Raw genomic sequence first — 10,410 nt, 5'->3', positions numbered from 1 at the left:
GAGTACATCATGAGAAACACTGGGCTGGAGGAAGCACAAGCTGGAATCAAGATTGCCGGGAGAAATATCAATAACCTCAGATATGCAGATGACACCACCCTTATGGCAGAAAGTGAAGAAGAACTAAAGAGCCCTTTGATGAAAGTGAAAGATGAGAGTGAAAATGTTGGCTTAAAGCTCAACATTCAGAAAACGAAGATCATGGCATCTGGTCCCATCACTTCATGGCAAATAGATGGGGAAACAGTGGCTGATTTTATTTTTCTGGGCTCCAAAATCACTGCAGATGGTGACTGCAGCCATGAAATTAAAAGATGCTTACTCCTTGGAAGGTAAGTTATGACCAACCTAGAGAGCATATTACAGAGAAGGCAATGGCACCCCACTCCAGTACTCTTGCCTGGAGAATCCCATGGATGGAGGAGCCTGGTAGGCTGCAGTCCATGGGATCGCTAAAAGTCGGACACGACTGAGCGACTTCACTTTCACTTTTCATTTTCATGCATTGGAGAAGGAAATGGCAACCCACTCCAGTGTTCTTGCCTGGAGAATCCCAGGGACGGGGGAGCCTGGTGGGCTGCTGTCTATGGGATTGCACAGAGTCAGACACAACTGAAGTGACTTAGCAGCAGCAGACAGCATATTAAAAAGCAGAGACATTACTTTGCCAACAAAGGTCCATCTAGTCCAGGCTATGGTTTTTCCAGTGGTCATGTATGGATGTGAGATTTAGAGTATAAAGAAAGCTGAGGGCTGAGGAATTGATGCTTTTGAACTGTGGTGTTGGAGAAGACTCTTGAGAGTCCCTTGGACTGCAAAGAGATCCAACCAGTCCATCCTAAAGGAGATCAGTCCTGGGTGTTTATTGGAAGGACTGATGTTGAAGCTGAAACTCCAATACTTTGGCCACCTGATGCCAAGAGCTGACTCATTTGAAAAGACCCTGATGCTGGGGAAGATTGAGGGCAGGAGGAGAAGGGGATGACAGAAGATGAGATGGTTGGATGGCATCACCAACTCAATGTATATGGGTTTGGGTGGACTCCAGGAGTTGGTGATGGACAGGAGGCCTGGAGGTCTGTGGTTCATGGGGTCGCAAAGAGTTGGACATGACTGACTGACTGAACTGCACTGATTGTATTGTTTTAATATCTCTACTGCTTTTCCTTTGGTTTTGCTTCCACTTACCTCCCTAATGAGTAACCATTTGAATCTGCTGTTTGGAACTCAGGGAAGATCCAGGAGCTTGAAGCCTTTGTCCTATAAATGAGAATCAGGGGACAGGCTTTTGTACCTGGGAGGGCCCTACAGGGTTCTGCTTGGTTTCAGTTGGCTAAAGTGCTAGTTGGTCCAGAATGGCCTCAGCTGATGACAGTTCTCTTGCACGTGTCTTATTCACCTTCCCAGAGCAGGCTAGCTCAGGCATGTTCTCAGGGTGGTAGCCCATGTGTGAGAAGGAGGGTCTGATTGTGCAAGGGAACAAGCAGAAGCAAAAATATGCAAACTTTTCAAGTCTCTGCTTTGTCAAGTTAGCTCTTATCCCATAGAATAAAGAAAGTTATTTAACTAAGTCTAACAACCCACTTCAGTGTTCTTGCCTGGAGAATTCTAGGGACGGGGGAGCCTGGTGGGCTGCCGTCTATGGGGTCGCACAGAGTCGACCACGACTGAAGCGACTTAGCAGCAGCAGCAGCAGAAGTAGACTAGGAGGGCATTACCGCAGGGCATGCCTAGAGGGAGGCCAACCTGTACCCAGATATGATCAGAGCACAATAGTCCAAAGCCAGGAAAAGGGTCACTTTCTTATGTTGCTGAATGTGTGGGGACACAGGGACAGGGGCAGTGGAAATAGAACCGAAGATAGGGAAACTGAGTCCTCCTAAAACCGAGTTCCTCTTGGGACTTTCCTGGTGGTCCAGTGGTTAAGAGTCCACCTGCCAATGCAGGAGACACAAGTGTATCCCTGGTCTGGAAAGATTCCACATGCTGCAGGGTAACTAAAAGTCCATGTGCCACAATTACTGAGCTCGCCCTCTAGAGCCCACAAGCTACAACTGCTGAGACCATGTGCCCTGGGGCCTGTGCTCTGCAGCTCGAGAAGCCACTGCAGTGCAGAGCCAACGCACCACAACTAGAGCTAGCACCCCCTGCCCACTGCAGCCAGAGAAAGCCCGTGCATCACAGTGAAGACCCAGTGCGGCCAGAAATGAGTAGAAAACAGAAACCTGTGTTCCTCTTGGGACTGGCCTCTCTGTCCAAAATTTTACTCCCTTTGTGTTCCCTCAGGATTGAGAAATATCAAAGAAAACGGGGGGCGGGGGGACTGAAACTGAGCAGGACTCTCTGGGACCCTTCCGTATCCCCTGTTCCTTGTTTGTAGGAAAAGGCTGTTAGTCTCCCGGGCATTGCCTGAGTTCCAAACAGCAAATTCAAGTAGATACTAATTGCGGAAGTGAGGAAATGCAGAAACAAAGGAAAGAGAGTTAAGAAACAATTGTTGAGGACTTCCCTGAAAATAGAGGATGAGAATTTGCCTGCCAATGCCAAAGGCGCAGGTTCAGTCTCTGGTTAAACCTTCTGGTTGAAACAAGAAGGCTGATGATGGAAATTGCTGATATCCCGTTACCTTCAGCTCAGTTCAGTCGCTCAGTCGTGTCCGACTCTTTGCGACCCCATGAGTTGCAGCACGCCAGGCCTCCCTGTCCATCACCAACTCCCGGAGTTCACTCAAACTCAAGTCCATTGGGTCGGTGATGCCACCCAGCCATCTCATCCTCTGTCGTCCCCTTCTCCTCCTGCCGCCAATCCCTCCCAGCATCAGAGTCTTTTCCAATGAGTCAACTCTTCACATGAGGTGGCCAAAGTACTGGAGTTTCAGCTTTAGCACCATTCCTTCCAGAGAACACCCAGGACTGATCTCCTTTAGAATGGACTGGTTGGATCTTCTTGCAGTCCAAGGGACTTTCACGAGTCTTCTCCAATACCACAGTTCAAAAGCATCAATTCTTCGGCACTCAGCTTTCTTCACAGTCCAACTCTCACATACATACATGACGACTGCAAAAACCATAGCTTTGACTAGATGGACCTTTGTTTGCAAAGCAATGTCTCTGTTTTTGAATATGCTATCTAGGTTGGTCGTAACTTTTCTTCCAAGGAGTAAGCGTCTTTTAATTTCATGGCTGCAATCACCATCTGCAGTGATTTTGGAGCCCAGAAAAATAAAGTCTGACACTGTTTCCACTGTTTCCCCATCTATTTCCCATGAAGTGATGGGACCAGATACCATGATCTTCATTTTCTGAATGTTGAGCTTTAAGCCAACATTTTCACTCTCCTCTTTCAGTTTCGTCAAGAGGCTTTTTAGTTCCTCTTCACTTTCTGCCATAAGGGTGGTGTCATCTGCATATATGAGGTTATTGATATTTCTCCTGGCAACCTTGATTCCAGTGTGCTTCTTCCAGCCCAGCGTTTCTCATGATGTACTCTGTGTATAAGTTAAATAAGCAGGGTGACAATATACAGCCTTGACGTACTCGTTTTCCTATTTGGAACCAGTCTGTTGTTCCGTGTCCAGTTCTAACTGTTGCTTCCTGAGCTGCATATAGGTTTCTCAAGAGGCAGGTCAGGTGGCCTGGTATTCCCATCTCTTTCAGAATTGTCCACAGTTTATTGTGATCCACTCAGTCAAAGGCTTTGGCATAGTCAATAAAGCAGAAATGGATGTTTTTCTGGAACTCTCTTGCTTTTTCAATGATCCAGCGGATGTTGGCAATTTGATCTCTGGTTCCTCTGCCTTTTCTAAAACCAGCTTGAACATCTGGAAGTTCACAGTTCATGTATTACTGAAGCCTGGCTTGGAGAATTTTGAGCATTACTTTACTAGCGTGTGAGATGAGTGCAATTGCGTGGTAGTTTGAGCATTCTTTGGCATTGCCTTTCTTTAGGACTTGAATGAAAACTGACCTTCACCAACCAGTTAGAAGAAAGTCTTGCACCCTGCAGCTATTGCTCCAAATGTTACCTTCAAAAATGCTTCCCTGAAAACCTTCAGGGAGTTCAAGTCTTTTCAGCATGAGAGGCTTGTACTCCTTGCTGGGCATTTTCAGTAAACACTGTACTTACCTTCACCACATCCTGGGGTCAGTAAATTGGCTTTGCTTTTTAGTGGGTAAGTGGATGGGCCTTTCCAGGTGGTGCAGAGGTAAAGAATCCACCTGCCAATGCAGGCGCTATAGGAGATGTGGGTTCAATCCCAGGTTTGGGAAGATTCCCCTGGAGAAGGAAATGGGAACGCAGTCCAGTATTCTTGCCTGGAAAAATCCAGTGGACAGAGAGGAGCCTCGTGGGCTACAATCCAAGGGGTTGCAAAGAGTCAGACATGACTGAGCAACTGAGCACGCGAGAATGGGTGAGTCGTCAACTTCAGTTTGGTAACAGTAGCCCAATTAAAAATCTGAAGTCCAAGTCCAAATTGAGTGACCAAATAAGAAATCAGACACAAAACTGAGGTATGCCTCTATAAAGAGGGGTTAAAGAAGAAGAAAGGTCTAGAATGGGGACTTGGAGTTTAGACAAGCCTGAGTCATTTCACCCTTTCCCAACGAGAATGTATTTGGAAGAATATGTTTGAAAGAAACCTTTGCATATTAAAGGGCATACAGGACATAAACTATATTAACTGTCACTAAAATATTCCAGCACCTACAGAGAGTAGAGGTTCTAAAATTTCTCCACAAGGAAGTTTTGTTTCTCATCTTGCTTTGAAGAAATAGTTGCTTCTACACAATTCTTATATATTCTTAAAATTTTTTAAATTTATTTATTGTTGACTATGCTGGGTCTTCATTTCTGCTTGGGCTTTTTCTCCAGATGCAGCGAGTAGGGGCCACTCTCTAGTTGTGGTACACAGGCTTCTCATTGCCGTGGCTTCTCTTGTTGCAGAGAGCAACAAGAGCATGGGCTCTAGCTCCCAGGCTCTAGAGCACAGGATCAGTAGTTTTGGCGCACAGGCTTAGTTGGTCCAAGGCATGTGGGATCCTCCTGCATCAGGGATCGAACCTATGTCTCCCGCATTAACAGGAGGGTTCTTTACCACTGAGCCACCAGGGACACATCTTACGTCTTCTTAATATGCTTGATCTCCAGCACAAATTTTCTTCAGAACTAAGGCTGGGAAAACCATTTGCCTCTAAATGAACTGAGAAACAATCATTGCTAACCTAGCCACAACATTTCTGTAACCCAGTGCTTTCTTCTTTGTCTTGATTGCTAGAATGTTCAGAGTTAAGTTTTATCGTCCACTGATGGGAATTTTTAAGCCAGAATCTTTAGGCATAATTTTTCTACTCATTTTATGTTTTCCCTTGTCTCCTGTCTTATATTTCATAATATGTGCAGCCTTATTGTGGGGCTTCCCTCATAGCTCAGTTGGTAAAGAATCTGCCTACAATGCAGGAGACCCCAGCTTGATTGCAGCCTTACCGTATCTCTGACATGTACAGAAAGGGCTTTGAGGAGCTTGCTGGTGGATCCCAGCCCCCATTTTGATTCCAGAATCTCTTGTGATTCTGGCTTCTGTGAGTGCTGTTTCTCAGAGAAACAAGAATATCATACTGTCCTCTGCTTTGGCAGGCCCTGTACAGAATCTCAGCCGAGGGAGTTTATGTGCAGAAATAAGAATCTAGGCTTCCTGAGCAAACATCTTGGCAGTACCACAGACTCGTGGCTGTTCCCACATTTCAGAAGTGGGGTCAAGAGGCTGACAGTGTCCTCAAATAATACTCTTCTCTAGTATTAAAGCTCCTTCCTGGGTCTTCCCCACCCTACTGTGATAGAGAGTTTGTCCATATGTTGTTAGATTTAGCAAATAAAAATACAGGATGCCTAGTTAAATATGAATTTTAGATAAATAATAAATAATATTTAGTATAAGTAAGTCCCAAAATATTGCATGGGATATACTTATGCTAAAAATCCTTATTCTTTGTTTATCTGAGATTTAAGTTTAGCTGGGCACCCTGTATTTCTTTTCTGGCAATCCAAACATATCAAATAAATGGAAACAGAGTCACAGCATCTATACTCTCACATTCAAAGACCGTTTTGTTCCTTGCTAGCTTCTCTAGCATCAGTTTTCAATTTATACAATGGTATTCCTTTACAAGGCACACAGTAGAGAATATTTTTCTTAAGGCACTATTTCAAATGTTCTTTAAAAACCTAAAAACTCTATAAATTTAATTTATTTTTTATCATAAACAACACATTCAAAAGGGGATTGAAATGTATTAAACCCATTTAGTGTTGTTGTTTTAGTTGCTAGGTCATGTCCAGCTGTTTTGACCCCATGGATTGTAGCCCACCAGGCTCCTCTGTCCATGGGATTTGCCAGGCAAGAATACTGGTTCCCATTTCCTCCTCCAGGGGATCTTCCCAACCCAGGGATTGAACCCATGTCTCCTGCATTGGCAGGCAGATTCTCTACCATTGAGCCACCTGGGCAGCCCATCCATTAAGTACGCTGTTTGATTAAATCAATCTTTCCCCAAAGAATCCCACTATGGGTTGTTTGTTGTTCATCACTATCATTGAAAGGGGTTTTATGTTTTGGAGATGTTTAAAAAGGCTAATGTTATAGAATCACAACTGGAATGCCTTTTATTTTTAAAACATGTATTCAGCCAAACGCACAATGTGGGCCATTCCATAGGACATTTGGCCAGGTTTCTTCAAGAAGTCCATGGCCCAGAACAAACAAATAGAACTGGGAAGAGACTTCTAGATTAAGAGTTAAGACAGGTATACGATTCTGAATAGCCTAACACAATGAACGGAACTTGTTTGGATTTTGATATGTACAAACCAAGTTTTAAGAAGATGTATTTTAGCAAATGGGGGAAATTTGGCTTGAGATGGCATTAGGAATTTTAGTTTCAGCGTGTATGGCCACGATATCGTTAGGTAAGAAAATGTGCCCTTTCTTTTTTGACATTCATACTACAGTATTAAGGGCTAAACTAACGTGAAACCTGGAAGTTGCTTTAAAATGTTTAAATAGAGAGAGAGGGAGAGAGAGAGAACAGAATAAATTAGTATAGAAGATTAATGATGATTGGTGAACTCTTGCAGTAAATTCATGAAGTTTTGTTATAGTCTCTATTCTTGTGCCTGTTTTAAAAGTTTATACAACATAAAATTCAATCTAATTTGGAAACATTACAAAGAAGACATAGAAAAAAGTTTTAAAGGATACAATACTTTTTCAACTTCTAAATGTTCTCACTAACTTCATTTACTATTTTGCTTCTAATTATAAAGGTAATATATACTAAATATTATAAATAAATAAATGGCACAGCAAAGAGCAAAGAGAAGACGAAAGTACATGAAATCATATATTGATGATCTGAGAAGGAACAAAAGAGATCCCTTGAAGAAATAATTATAAGGTTTTTTTTTCCTGGTCTTTAAATTATTATTACACATACTTGCTTAAAGAAATAGTTCGGAGCTGGTTATTTGTCCAATAAACTTTCTTTTACTCCAGGATGGGTTCTATTCAATAACAAACAAATGGTTGGAATTTGATAGAAATCCAAGATGTTGGATCATTTAAGCAGTGTTGCCTCCCCACTGTGAAAGTAAAAGTGTTAGTCACTCAGTTGCGTCTGACTCTGCAACACCATGGTCTGTAGCCTGCCAGGCTCCTCTGTCTATGGAATTCTTCAGGCAAGAATACTGAAGTGGGTTGCCATTCTCTTTCTCAGGGGATCATCCCAATCCAGGGATCAAACCTGGTCTCCCACACTGCAGGCAGATTCTTTACCATCTGTGCCACCAGGAAAGCCTCACCACTGTGGCAACTGGAAATTTCCAAGGAGCCCAGAGCATTGGAAATAATCAATAAAAATGCCATCTTTCTACTTTTTCCTCTATTCTTTAACTTTTCTACTCAGTTTTAGCTTTTGAGAAAAACAGTATCATAATTTAGCTATTTTTTGCCTTTCCAGTAGCACTGAGTGGAAACTCTCCTTTTATTCTTGTATTAGATAACTACTTGCTTATTTTAAATATGCAAAAATGGAATAGTTACCCACTTGGTTATCTTAAGGAAAGTATTACCCTTCTAACAGAAGGGTATCTGTATAATTCCAAAATTAGATGGGGCAAAATCTTTAGATATATACCCATCAGCGTTATGTTAGAACATATGGCCACATGTGGCTATAAACTAGGGGATAATGTCTTCCCTGAGCCAAATGCTGGTAGCTACCCTTGGTCATTGGTCAGTCTGAACAAAGGGGAGCAGCATCACTACTTGTCACCATTAGTGTCCTACAATCCTGATGAAGGAAGGGTGACCTGATACTGAAATCCAGGGGAGGAAGAGGAGATGAAGGTGGTGGAACAGAAGGGCGTGGAGCTCACCTCCTCCCACAAATACATCAAAAATATATCTACATGTAGAAAAATTCTTGCAGAATACCTACTGAAAGCTCACAGATCTCATACAGCCAAAATTGCAAGAAAGATCATCACATAACGAGGTAGGATGAAGGGAAAAAAATGGAATGGGGATGGGACCTGTGCCCCTGGGAGGGAGTGGTGACAGATCAAAGGTCCTATCTCTCCAAAAATGTCCTTCACCAGCTGAGAGATCAGCTAGGGCAGAAAGGGAGCTTCAGGGGAGAGTGCAGCAGACACAACAGACAGAGAGCAGCACAGAGGGTCCTGGCCACTCCCTGTACTCCCCAACATGAGATGCATGTCTGCTGGTGCACACAGGAGTGGGTTCCGAAACATGGGCTTCAGCAGATAGACTTGGGAAGAGAACTGGGGTAGGTTGAATGGAGACAGCCTAAAGGGGCTGCAGTGAGGTCCAAGCAACCTGGGGTGCACACAGGACCCAGCCCGGGTCTGCCAGAGGGGCCTCACTGTTCACAAGCACGCAAAGGGCAGGGTGGGGCTTCCCATCGCAGCCTCATTCTCGATTTGAGGGTCACAAAGAGTCAGGCACAACTGAAGTGACTTAGCAGGCACCAACGAATCTGTGCTTTTTGAGCATAGTGCCCGAGGGACAATGGGACTGACTGCCTGTGTTCCCATGGGTAAGGTGGGGCTGGGGGCAATGCCAACAACAATGTGCTTTGTGAGTCCATGCGACAGATGACACCCAGTGTGCACCTCCTGGTGGCCTGGTCTGGCAGAGGAATACTCAGTGGCTTCTCTCCTAGGGGAAGTGCTGCATTCCCACCTATCTCACACCATAACTGAGAAATGGATCTGCGTGCTTCTACCCCCCAAACTGGGGAGAAAACCCTGCTGGAGACAGTGCTGTGATAACCATGTAGCACAGAGGAGGCCCTGCTGAACATCCAGTGGTCATCACAACACCAGTCACAACCCCTATCAAGGGGATAATGGTCAGCACACACTGAGGAAAGACGTGGCAGATATCCATATTAAAAACAGCACTTGCACAAAAAATATTAGACTTCTGCAGGCTACAAAGGGATGATCCCACATAAAAATAGCCCTTCATGACTCCTAAACCCACATGTGTGTGCTCACTCAGTCATGTCTGACTCTGCGACCCCATAGCCTGTAGCCCACCAGGCTTTGTGTGTGGAATTCTCCAGGCAAGAATACTGGAGTGGGTAGCCACTTCCTTCTCTGGGGATCTTTCCAACCCAGGGTTGAACCTGCATCTCCTGCATTGGCAGGTGGATTCTTTACCACTGAGCCACCATAGAAATAGAGAAATATAAGTACAGTGAAGAAGCAGAGGAATAACTCCCAAACAGAAGATCAAGAGAATTCCCCTGAAAGAACAATGAAACAGACCCCTCCCATCTATCAAATCCAGAGTTCAAAAAGGAGGTGATTAAAATACTGAAGGAATTAAGAAAAGCTATTGACAGAAATGTAGATCACTGTAAAAAGGGAACTAGAATCTATAAAGAAGAGCCAGTTGAAAACTAGAAAACTGATTTGCTGAGCTAAAGGCAAATAAACAGCAAACTAAATAATGCAGAAGAAGGAACAGGTGATCTGAAAGACAGAATAATGGAAGTCATCCAGTGAAAACAGCAGACAGAAAGACGAATTAAAAAAATGAAAGCAATACATAAAGCCTATGTGATAATATAAAGCATGCCAATCTATGAATACCTGGGATCCTAGAAGGACAATAAAAGGGGGTCAAGAATGTATTTAAAGAAATTATGGCTGAAAACTTCCCAAACCTAAAGAAGGAAACAGATATCCAGGTAAAGGAACCACAGAGGGTCTCAAACAAGATGAGCCCAAACAGACCTACATCCAAACATATAATCAAAATGACAAAAGTTAAAGGCAGCGAGAGAAAAGCAAAGAGTTAGTTACAAGGGAACCCTTATACAGCTATCA

This window comes from Ovis aries, chromosome 2 (genome assembly GCF_016772045.2).
Source record: "Ovis aries strain OAR_USU_Benz2616 breed Rambouillet chromosome 2, ARS-UI_Ramb_v3.0, whole genome shotgun sequence".
Lineage (NCBI taxonomy): Eukaryota > Metazoa > Chordata > Mammalia > Artiodactyla > Bovidae > Ovis > Ovis aries.
Note: the sequence above shows the minus strand (reverse complement) of the source record.